The following is an 11,563-nucleotide window of genomic DNA, read 5'->3' as shown; positions in this document are numbered from 1 at the left end:
AAAAAAAAAAAAAAAAAAAAACCAGAATCTGGCTGCTAAGTTAGGAGCTATTTGGGTATCACCACTTCTAGACCTTCCCAAGCAGACTGAGCTAGAAAAAATATATAGGTATCCTAGCCCCCCCATCTATATTTAATTATGTATCTATCTAGGTATCTATTACAAAGCCATTGAGTTCATACTCAAAGCCTAGTTCCAACCAAACACCACAGGGTTCATTCAAACCTTTCTCTTTTTCTTAATTTGTAACTTCTTTCTCAGCCAGGGAGAAAGCTGGCTCTCATTATCTACAATGTACTCGCCTATCTGTTCAGTCTTAGTACACACAGTTGCAGAACTTCCAACCCAAACCCCTGTGAGAAACAAATTTACCAATGCAGTATTGGGTTAAGTTCTTTTGTCTTTAGCCTTACAGTACCCAGGCAAATTGTTTTGCAGTTACTTAAGTTAGTTCTTTTCTTCCCCTTGCCCTTCACTTTGGTTGTATTATTCAATCTGTAACACAGGCTCATTTGTAACTGTTTGTATTCTGTTTTGTCTCCCACCTCCATCCCGGTTACTTTTAATTACTTATTTAATACTTTCTGGGTATGTGTAATGTCACTGTGGTTCTCACAGATAAAACTCTTAGAAAAGCAAGTTCTAAGACAGAACTGTCCCTCTCCCCTTCTCTGTACTATGCTATTTCCCTCCTTCTTTTCTTCCTTCCTCCCTCCTTTCCTCCCTTCCTCTCTTTCTCTCTTTCTTTTTTCTTTGACAGAGTCTCACTCTGGTGACTATAGTGCCCATTGCATTATAGCTCACAGCGACTTTAAGTTCTTGGGCTCAGAATGTTCTCTTGCCTCCCTCTGTTTTTCTATTTTTAGTAGAGACAGGGTCTCCCTCTTGCTCAGGCTGGTCTGGAACTACTGAGCTCAAGTGATCTACTCGCCTCAGCCTCACAGAGTGCTGGGATTATAGGCATGACTCACCACGCCTGGCAGCTGTGCTATTTTCATGCCCCTTCTTCTTACCCCTTCCCCCCCACCCCAGGTAGGTAACCTGTCTCTTTAGTTTCTGGTTCACCTTTCTTATATTTCCTCTACATGAATATTTTTCGTATCCTCTTCTTTCTTAAATGTAGAATGGCATACTGTGAAACACTTTTACATTTGGCTTTAAAAAATAAAAAGCACTGGCTCCGTGCCTGTAGCTCAAGCGGCTAAAGCACCTGCCACATATACCAGAACTGGCAGGTTCAAGTCCAGCTAAGGCCCCCCCAAACAATGATGGCAGCAACCAAAAAAAAATAGCTGGGCATTGTAGCCCGTGCCTGTAGTCCCAGCTACTTGGGAGGCTGAGGCAAGCGAATTGCTTAAACCCAGGAGTTGAAGGTTGCTGTGAGCTGTGTGCCATGGCACTCTACCCAGGGCAACAGCTTGAGGCTCTGTCTCAAAAAAACAAACAAACAAACAAAAAGCACGATATATGTAGGAAATTATATATGTGGGCTCAAATTCCTCAATCTTTGTAAATATTTTTTGAAAGCAGTTGGTCTAAGAAAAAAGTCATTAGTTTCATCAGATTCTCAAAGGAGTTGATGATCCCTCAAAATATACAATCAAAGACCCCACTGTTCAGCTTGTCGCCTGTGGCTCAAGCAGCTAAGGCGCCAGTTACATACACCTGAGGTGGCAGGTTCGAATCCAGCCCCAGCCTACCAAACAACGACAGCTGCAACCAAAAAATAGTCAAGCACTGTGGCAGGCGCCTGTAGTCCCAGCTACTTGGGAGGCTAAGGCAAGAGAATTGCCTAAGCCCAAGAGTTTGAGGTTGCTGTGAGCTGTGATGGCACAGCACTCTACAAAGGGCAACATAGTGAAACTCCGTCTCAAAAATAAACAAATAAAAGATAGAAATATTCAGCTCAGCGCCTGTGGCTCAAGTGGCTCAGGCACCAGCCATATACACCTAAGGTGGCGGGTTCGAATCCAGGCCAGCTCGCCAGATAACAATGACAGCTGCAACCAAAAAAAAAAAAAAATAGCCGGGCGTTGTGGTTGGCACCTGTGGTCCCAGCTACTTGGCAGGCTGAGGCAGGAGACTCACTTGAGCCCAGGAGTTGGAGGCTGCTGTGAGCTGTGATGCCAGGGCACTCTACCTGGGGGATAGCTTGAGGCTCTGTCTCAAAAAAAAAAAAAAAAGATAGAAATATTCATTCCATTTTACAAATGAGGAAACTGAAGTTAAAAGATGCCAAATGTATGGCCCAAGGTACACAGGCAGTAAGTAACATTTGAACTTCAAACCAGAACTCTTAACCACTGTTCCACACAGCCCACTAAAGGTTTTATTCACTTTAAAAACGAGTGGGCACGGCCTCCTTCAAAAGAGGAACTGGCTGGCTACACCAGGTGGTCCTGATACAGATGATGCTAACTCTGAAAGCAGGCAAGCCACAGGTCACAGGGCTTCCCACTACTGCTTTTAAAATACCACTCACTCTGGACAAATCTAGTCTTAACTTTTTGTAGTGAAACCTTATTTGTTCTAGGATGGGGCTGGGCTGGAAGGGTGTCAGAAAATGAGACCTCATCATATTGTCAGGTGGGGATAAGGAGGGAGAGGAGCAGATGGCACTATGAGATGCTTTGTCTGATGGGGGAGAGGGTCTTCTCAAGAAAGAAGAGATGGAATGTCAAGGAGACTTCCAAAGACTGAACAAGTGTTTGGTCTATGATAAGGGTCTCTAAAGACTGACCAACCAGAAAGAGGTTGAGAAACCACAAAGTAGAGACAAGATCAAGAACACAAAAGAGGGTCTTTGGAGCATGAGCACAAGCCAGGTGACAGTGTCCTCAACTGACCTTCTCTTATTAGCATAGTAAAAATCACACCCACTAGCACCATGATAGTTTACAAATGTGGCAACCTCCAGAAATTGCTTTACAAGGATAAAAAAGGAGAGGATTCACCATTCCATGGAATTTCCATGCCTCTCAAAGAAAAACGATGAACATTCTACCCCAGCTTAACACATTATTAGGGATTAGCATAAAAGACAGATCTTAACCCGGGGGGACTGCTATCCCTTTTTTGGCGCTCTCTGTTCTCTACCAACTTTGAGAGTGTACAATTCTTTGTATATTCTGTGCTTAAATAAATCCTTGCTACTCAGCTTGCTTATACCTATTTGTCTTGCTCACTTATTCCATCAACTCAGTACCAGTAACCATTCTTTGGTACTGGGAACCAAGAACCAGGGAACCTGACATCTGGTCACTACACATGACAAGATCTTGCCTTTCCAACCTTTAATTCACTCTCTACCTCCTGCAGAAGGCTCAGGCAAAAAGCTATAAACTTGCCTTTCCAAGTATGCACAGGGCATAATTTTTCTTTAATAGAAAAAAGCACATAAAAGAAGAAAAATAAACCCCAAAACCAAACTAACAAGCCCAGAAATCACTTGCACCCAAGGAAACTTTCTTTTAAAACTTCAGTTTTCGGCTCGGCGCCTACAGCCCAACCAGCTAAGGCGCCAGCCACGTACACCTAAGGTGGCGGGTTCGAATCCCCAGCCTGGACCCACCAAACAATGACGGCTGCAACCAAAAAATAGCCAGGCGTTGTGGCGGGCGCCTGTGGTCCCAGCTACTTGGGAGGCAGAGGCAAGAGACTCACTTGAGCCCAGGAGTTGGAGGTTGCTGTGAGCTGTAATGCCACAGCACTCTACCCAGGGGGATAGCTTGAGGCTCTGTCTCAAAAAATAAAAAAAAATAAAAAACTTCAGTTTTCTTTGTAAAAGACTTAGGAAATTGCCCAAACTTGTCTGACAAGAAATTTAATTTACCTGCAGGACTCAGGAGCAAAGGAATGAATCCATGTGTAAACCCTTTAACAGGGGTGTCTTCCTAAAGTATAAGTTCCATTTTAAAATATTAAGAGATGTTGACAGTTGATGGATAACAGCATGGGGCGGAGCCCTGTTCTCCTTTAGATCAAGGGCTTCTGCATGCTGGGATAGCTCTTGGCAACTTAAACAGTTGTTACCCTTAACAACCCTGCCTGCTGTGGTATGGTAGAAAGAGTCATCTTCAAACTTAAACTTAAACTTCTGCTATCACATACTAGCTCTGTGACCTTGAACAAGTTCCTCAACAGCTCTGAGCCTGTTATTTTAATGTAGGAAGTGGGAATAATCTTGACCTTACAAGGTTATAGGAGAAACCTAATATCATAAGCCATCAATGGGAGCCCGCTGCAGTGTAACACACAAGAGTCCCCCCAGAGCAGTTTCATTCCCCTGAATTAGCTCACTGTGTCCTCAAAAACATCCCTGGAGAGAGGTCACACACGAGAAAATAAAGATGCCACGTCTCCCGTTTGTGACAGTGTAGAAGGACATTTAACTCAGCCTAGAGTTGCTTTCCCTCAGACCCCGGCAGCCCAGTTCTATTACACTGGGCAAGTTGGCTCTACTAATCCAACACTTCTGGGAGGATTCCAGATTTGAGGTGGTCCTCTGAGAGGATGTTAACCTCTTATTCCCTTGCTTTGGCTTTTCTAATACCTCAGAGCTTCCTGGGGGGAAATAAAACTGAAATGCTTACCTTACTAGAAAGCGACACCTCCCCAACCTTCAGAAAGGGACCACATCTGGTCCAGCTGTGCAGGCCCAGGCCCAAGCAAGACACAGCAGCCAAAATTAGATGTTGATCCTTGTTTCACTGTGCAGGCCTGTTGAGTAACCCAGCATTCCTTTGAAAGGATGTAGTCCACAAAGCCTGTACTCCACAGTGCCTGGGCACACACTCCCTGCACCATGATTCTGTAAACAGAAAGGGCACAGAGCTAAAAATCAGGCTCAGGCCCTGTTCTCTATCTTCCATGCTGTGCCCTTAGATCGTGTTTATGACTAAAGCTAGAGCCATTAAAAAAAAAAAAAAAATGGAGACCATCAGCGACAACTCCCTTCGACAGCTAGGATATACTATGAAATGGCTTTGACAGGGCTCCAAGAGGAAAGCCACTGTGGTGGGAATTACCAACTGCCTTGGCCATGTCTGAATTTATAAGGGCAGCTTGATGTCCAGGTCATGGCCACAGCACCCAGTAGACTGAACTGGGGAAAGTTTATTGTGCCTACAGCTTTGTAGAGGCCACATTCACTTCAACAGCCAGGACTAGGGGTAGGCGTGTATGATCCACAGAGTGACCAGCCAAATAGCAGGCAGGCCTAACTGATTCTCTCATTGGAATCTGATCTCTGGTCTAGAAAATGAGGAACACCAGTGTTAAAGAGGAGCCGAAAGACACGGTGTGGGGTGGGGTACAGTGGGGGGCAGTGAAGAGGCCACACAACAGTCAAGGCAGATTTTACCAAGGCAGGAGGGAAGCTACATGGCAACTGACCTCAGACAAAGGATAAACTCTGGCAGAGAAAAGCAAGGGTGTCACCGGAGACATGAAGATACAGCTACACAGACCATGAGGTGATCATGACAGAGCCCATGAAAGGTGGTACCCCAAACTTGTCATGGGACTTTCTAGCTCTGGTCACAAATACTCCTTTTTCTTAAGATAATTTGAGAATCCCTAACCTATCAACAGCCATAGACAAACCCTTAAAGGGGTCACTAAGAAGAGTGGGGATATAGCATGGATAGTTTAAAACAAAGCCACACTTCTGATAGAGAAAATAAACTTGAACTCGGGGGGCCAACCTTTGTTTAGGGTTGACCACATGCCTGGTGTTCAGCGTCTCATATCTTATCACTCCTTACGACCTCATTCCACCTCCGGGTGAATATGTCCTCATTTTACACAGGGCGAAATAAGCTCAGCTATTCAGATAAAATCACTTATTGTAAACCATGAAGCTGGGAAAGGAAGCCTGTTCAGTCTGACTCCAAAGCCTCATTCAAACAGAGGCAGGAGACCAGGTGGCCTCAGGGAGGAGGGAGCAGATATTCCTACAACAGGTTTTTGCCTCTCTCAGGCTAGCAGCTGGCCCACAAGCCAATATTTAGTGGCTGCTTCAAAATCTCCCAACACTTTATAAAAGTGTCCACTGCTAGGCCCAAACCCTAGAGAATCAGATTCAGAAGGCTGACGTAAAGTCTGAGAATCTGTTTTTGCAGGTGAGTAAAACATACTTTAAGGCTTTAGGATTCCTGGGCTAAGAAGAAGTTACCAACATCTTCTTGTGTAAGAAAATACACCTAGTCAGCTAAGCAAGCCAGAAAAGAGGCTAAATCCTGGATTCTAGAAATTCTAAAATGTTCCCCCAAGTTCCTGAATAGTATGAACAAAGAATAAAAATAGCTGGATACTAGAAAGACAAAAACTATACATACAAAGGCAAAATAAGGTTCTAAAGAAACTTATAATCAGAGCCTGGCGCAGGGGCTCACACCTATAACCCCAGCACTTGGGAGGCTGAGGCAGGTGGATTACCTAAGCTCACAAGTTCAAGACCAACGTGAGCAGGAGCATGTCTCTAAAAAACAGCCAGGTATTGTGGCGAGCACCTGTAGTTCCAGCTACCTGGGAGGCTGAGGCAAGAGAATCACTTGAACCCAAGAATGTGAGGTTGCTGTGAGCTAAGATGCCACAGCACTCTAATAAGGGTGACCAAGTGAGACCCTGTCTGGAAAAAAAAACAATAAGAACTTATAATCAAAGTGGAAAAAAATACTGCCAAAAAAAGATAATGCCTCAGCATATGTCACATACTATTTAAGGCCTAAAACTGGGGAGGAGCATGTCAATTGGGCCTTCTCCCACTTTCTGTATCGCTGCCACAAGCTTTAAAGGAAAGGTGGAAAGGAGAAAGGAAGACAAGTAAAGGAAAGAGGGATTCTCTCCTCCTTCTGCCTCGGGTCCGTATTTAGGGAGTGGAAGACGATGACTTTCACTGCAGCAGAAAGTTGGCATGAGAGCTGAATATGAACTGTGCAGTCAGTCAGATGTGGATTTTTTTTTTTTTTTTTAGACAGAGCCTCAAGCTATCCCCCTGGGTAAAGTGCCATGGCATCACAGCTCACAGCAACCTCCAACTCCTGGGCTCAAGTGAGTCTCCTGCCTCAGCCTCCCAGCTACTTCGCCCATCACACCTGGCTAATTTTTGGTTGCAGCTGCCATTGTTATTTGGTGGGCCCGGGCTGGATTCTAACCTGCCACCTTAGGTGTATGTGGCTGGCGCCTTAGCCACTTGAGCCACAGGCGCCAAGCCCAGATGTGGATTTAAACCCCAGCTCTACCACTCACTCCCAGCATCACCTTGAACAAGTGACTTAACCTGTCTGAGCTCAGTTCCTCATCTGTAAGAAGAGATAATACTTACCTTCAGAACTGTTATAAAGATGCAAGACTGGGGTGGTGGCTCTAACCTCTAACCCTAACATTTAGAGAGGCTGAGATGGGAGGATCACTCGAGCTCAGGAGTTTGAGACTAACCTGAGAAACAGCAAGACATTGTCTCTACTAAGAACAGAAAAAACTGGCTGGGCATGGTGGTCCATGCCTTTAGTCCCAGCTACTTGGGAGGCTGAGGTAGGAGAATTGCTTCAACCCAAAAGTCTGAGGTTACAGTGAACTAGGATGATGCCACTGCATTCTAACCTGGGTGACAGAGTAAGACTCTGTCTTGAAAAAAAATATTCAATGAACTATAAATTATGACATAATATGTACCTAACAAGAATGGGACATTCTTTAAAGCAGCCTTTAAAGCAGTAGTTCTCAACCTCCCTAATGCTGCAACCCTTTAATACAGTTCCTGTGGGTTGTGACCCACAGGCTGAGAACTGCTGCTTTAAAGGCTGGACTTAATATACCAAATTAAATATCAAAATACTGATTTATCAACATTGCTTTCTTTTTTTTTTTTTTCACTTTGTTGCTCTTGGTAGTGTTGTGGCATCATGGCTCATAGCAACCTCAAACTGTTGGGCTCAAGTGATCCTCTTGCCTCAGCCTCCCAAGGAGCTGGGACTACAGGCATCCACCACAATACCTGGCTACTTTTTTTAGAGATGTGTTTTCACTCTTGCTCCAGCTGGTCTCGAACTTCTGAGCACCAAGCAATCCACCTGCCTCAGCCTCCTTATCAACCTTTCCATTTAACCTGCCCCCCCCCACCATGGACCCATTCTCTGCCCTTCCCTGCCCTAATCTGTGTGCTAGGTTGACCCAAACTATATCATCATAACTCTCTTTGCTGGCTTCAGGTTGGGTTTGGCCAATGGAAGATACCAGAAGATCAGAGGGTATCCCCAAGCCCCAACTAAGCCAGGACCACATTATTGACAGTGCCTGAATCTATCCAAGTCTACAGTATCCACTGGGCAGCTCTGCCTCCATGGTTCCAAGCATCACTGGCACCTGGTAACACAGTAGAACCTCTGTAATGGGTTTCTCAACATTGCTTGTTGGTTCTCTGAAACCTGTCCATACTGCTAAATAGAGTCACATCATAAAAGTCTCCTGAACAATCTGCATTGGATTCTGTTCTCTGCCAGGATCTAAAATGATCCAGACTCCTTTCCCCCCAACTGCCCTCTCCCAACTATGCCACATTTCCTAGTGGCCATTTTCACAATTATTCTGTCCATCCTTTCCCCTACCAAAGCTGAACCAGAAAGTTTTTTTCTCTTGAGAACCTAAATTTGGAACTGACATAGAGGAACTATAACCCCATGAGCTGGGAAGTAACCACATATTTTCTACCTCTGGCCTAAGAATCAGAAAGCCAAACTGCAGGGATTTAAGAATAAAGCAAAGGCTCAAAAAAGCAGCATAATGAGTAAGGGAGAGCCTGACATCCAAGTGCCCTTGAATTTCTGGAGAAATATTTGGAGACTTCTAATCCATACTTTTTTTTTTGGAACCAGTTTGTTAATTATCATTACTAGCAACACAACATCATCAGGTTAATTTCAGCTATTTCTGATTATCACCAAACCAAGACAAAATATTTCCTGAAATAGTGAAGGAATCAAAAGCTGAAGGGAAAGGGACATCAGAAGCTGAAACTAACCTTACTGGACCAAAGACAAAAAGTAAAATACAAAATAACTAGGACTATAAAGGCAAGAACAGGACTCTGAGTAGGCAATGCTTAGGATATACTGCTGGCATGCTATGACCAACTAGCTAAACAAAAGCTTGCAAAAACTTAGAACTGAATCAGCAGAGATTCCGTAGTAGGTTCATTCACTTGCATTTTGACCTTATTCAAACAGTGTATATTTTATTTTGCTCCTCTATAAATGCAGCATATTAGTTACAGGTATTAACAGTCCTTATGAAGAGGTTGATTTGAAGTCAGTTATTCTCCACGGTTCTGTGATGTATATACAACTGAGTGTTTACCAGCAAGTACGTCCATGGTACTAGTGAGAGGAAGATTTAATTTAGAAAGTGTAAATAGCCAGTCATGGTGGCTCACACCTGTAATCCCAGCATCTTGGGAGGCTGAGATGAGAGATTTATTTCAGGCTAGGAGTTTGAGACCAGTGTGGGTAACATAGCAGGACTCTGTCTTTAAAAAAAAAAAAAATTGGCCACACATACTGGTGCACACCTATAGTCATAGCTGCTCTGGAGGCTGAGGCAGGAGGATCCCTTGAGCCCAGGAGTTTGAGGCTTCAGTGAGCTATGACTGCACCAATGCATTCTAAGCTGGATGACAGAGCAAGACCCCATCTCTTAAAAACAACAAGAAAAAAATGAAAACATTGTCATTGCCCCTTTAAAGCCTCCTTACTCATTCAATGTTACTAAGTACCTACCAAGTGCTAGTCACTGGTTAGGACTTAAAAGATCTCCCACAGATAAGTCCTAGATCCACCATGAGGGAGTAATTGAGACTTTAAGACCCCTAGGACAGGGCATCTGGCCAATTCTAAAAATTGTTCTCCCACCTCTACCTCCAGTCCACCCCTGTGGCTCCACACCTTCTCCACTTAAGGACCTGCAGACTCACCATCCCTTCCTTCTGGAAGATTCATGTCTACTTAATTCTTAGTCATGTTGAGAGCTCAGTTAAAATGCCATTTCCTTAGGGAAGCTTCCTCTGACCTGGGAGACTAACTGCATCCCTGGTTTTTCCTTCAGAGCACTCAGTACGATTTTAGATATAAACACACAAACAGATCTATAATTTCTGTATCTGAGTTTCAGCATGGGAGCTATATAAGAGCAGATTCCTTCCCATCCTGAGTTTAACTCAGTTCTCTGTTGAGTGAATACTGAGTCCTGAAGAAACACAAGAAGAACACAAGACATGGATATAGTGGAGCAATTTCACTTCCTTAGGGAAGCCTTTGGCACATTAGGAATCCCTGGTATTCTTTAAGTCTTTTCAATCCCACTAACTATACCATTTCCTTGGCATATATCTTATATTTCTTTATCTTTCTTTTATTCATCTTTACTCTGCCCTGTCTTTCATTTATTTACTTCACAACTATGTTTTAGCATCTTAACTGCTTCCCACATATATGCCAGGGGTAGGGTATACAATGGTAAATAAAACTAACTTTGCCCAAACTAGATCCTAAGCAATTCAATGGCCAGATCTTAGGCTTATGTTCTTTTTCTCCCCACAGCACTCAGCAGATAACAGATGTGTAATAAATATTAAGTGATTTACTGACACATTATAAAGTAATAAAGATGCACTTATTACCATGATGGGTCTCTGCTGCTAAACAGCTAGTTGCCATGGAACTATGGATGTTTAAGAGACATTTCTACTCTGAAAAGGTTACAGACAAAAAGGACACACTTGGTTTTCCTATCACCCATCCCTTGGTGCCACTTTCAGAGAAAGAATGTGAGAGAAAATGGGAAAGAATCAGTATTTCATAGCTATGATAACAAAAAAAAAAAGCAATGGTTTTCTGATTGAGAGACCAAAATTTATCCTTAATGCTTTCCCAAGAAGCACCCTTTGAGGATAAAAATCACTTAAACAAAGGAGACACAAAACAAGACAGGAAAATACAAATCTAATTGGTTTTAAGCATTTTTATACCACCCAAATACAAATGACATGTTACCCAGAATTACACATATTATATCATTATTCCTGATCTTGATTTATAACTAAAATGTGGCTGTAAATTCTGACTTTATTATCCAAATTTAACTTGTTGGCTAAATACTGACGTTTCCTCCTCCACCATAAGCACAGAAGACAAAGGCAAGGCATAATTTAACAATGAACATGGCCTTAACGCATTGTGGAACTTTTATGATAGCTGGCCGCCTTATTGGCTACATCACATCACCGAACCACTCACTGCAGTTGGTCCAGGCAGAGGACAGGCATGAAGTAAAGAGGGAGGGGATGCTGCCAGAACTCTGACAGGAAGACGGTACCTTGAGTTAACAAGTAGAGACAAAGCCAGAGAGGGATACGGGATAGTTCGTCACCAGGTCCAACAGTCCACTCTCGTCCAGAGTGGTCAAATCGGGGACTGAAGACTGCGCACAGAAGACCTTACCTGCTTTTTAAACACCCTTCCCTTTTTATTTGTAAGTCGATTTATATTTTCTTTTTTTTTTTTTTTTT

The 11,563-nt window shown here is 43.4% G+C and overlaps 1 protein-coding gene across 2 annotated transcripts in view; it reads right to left on the bottom strand.

Moving 5' to 3' along the window:
• The window catches only part of EXOSC7 (exosome component 7), a 34,930-nt gene that overhangs the window by 22,627 nt on the left and 740 nt on the right, over positions 1–11,563 (bottom strand). The gene's annotated exons all lie outside the window — the stretch shown is intronic.

Source organism: Otolemur garnettii, unplaced genomic scaffold (genome assembly GCF_000181295.1).
Source record: "Otolemur garnettii isolate 467f Iridium unplaced genomic scaffold, OtoGar3 scaffold00082, whole genome shotgun sequence".
Lineage (NCBI taxonomy): Eukaryota > Metazoa > Chordata > Mammalia > Primates > Galagidae > Otolemur > Otolemur garnettii.
The sequence above is the reverse complement of the archived record's forward strand: the minus strand, read 5'-3'. Positions and strand labels throughout refer to the sequence as shown.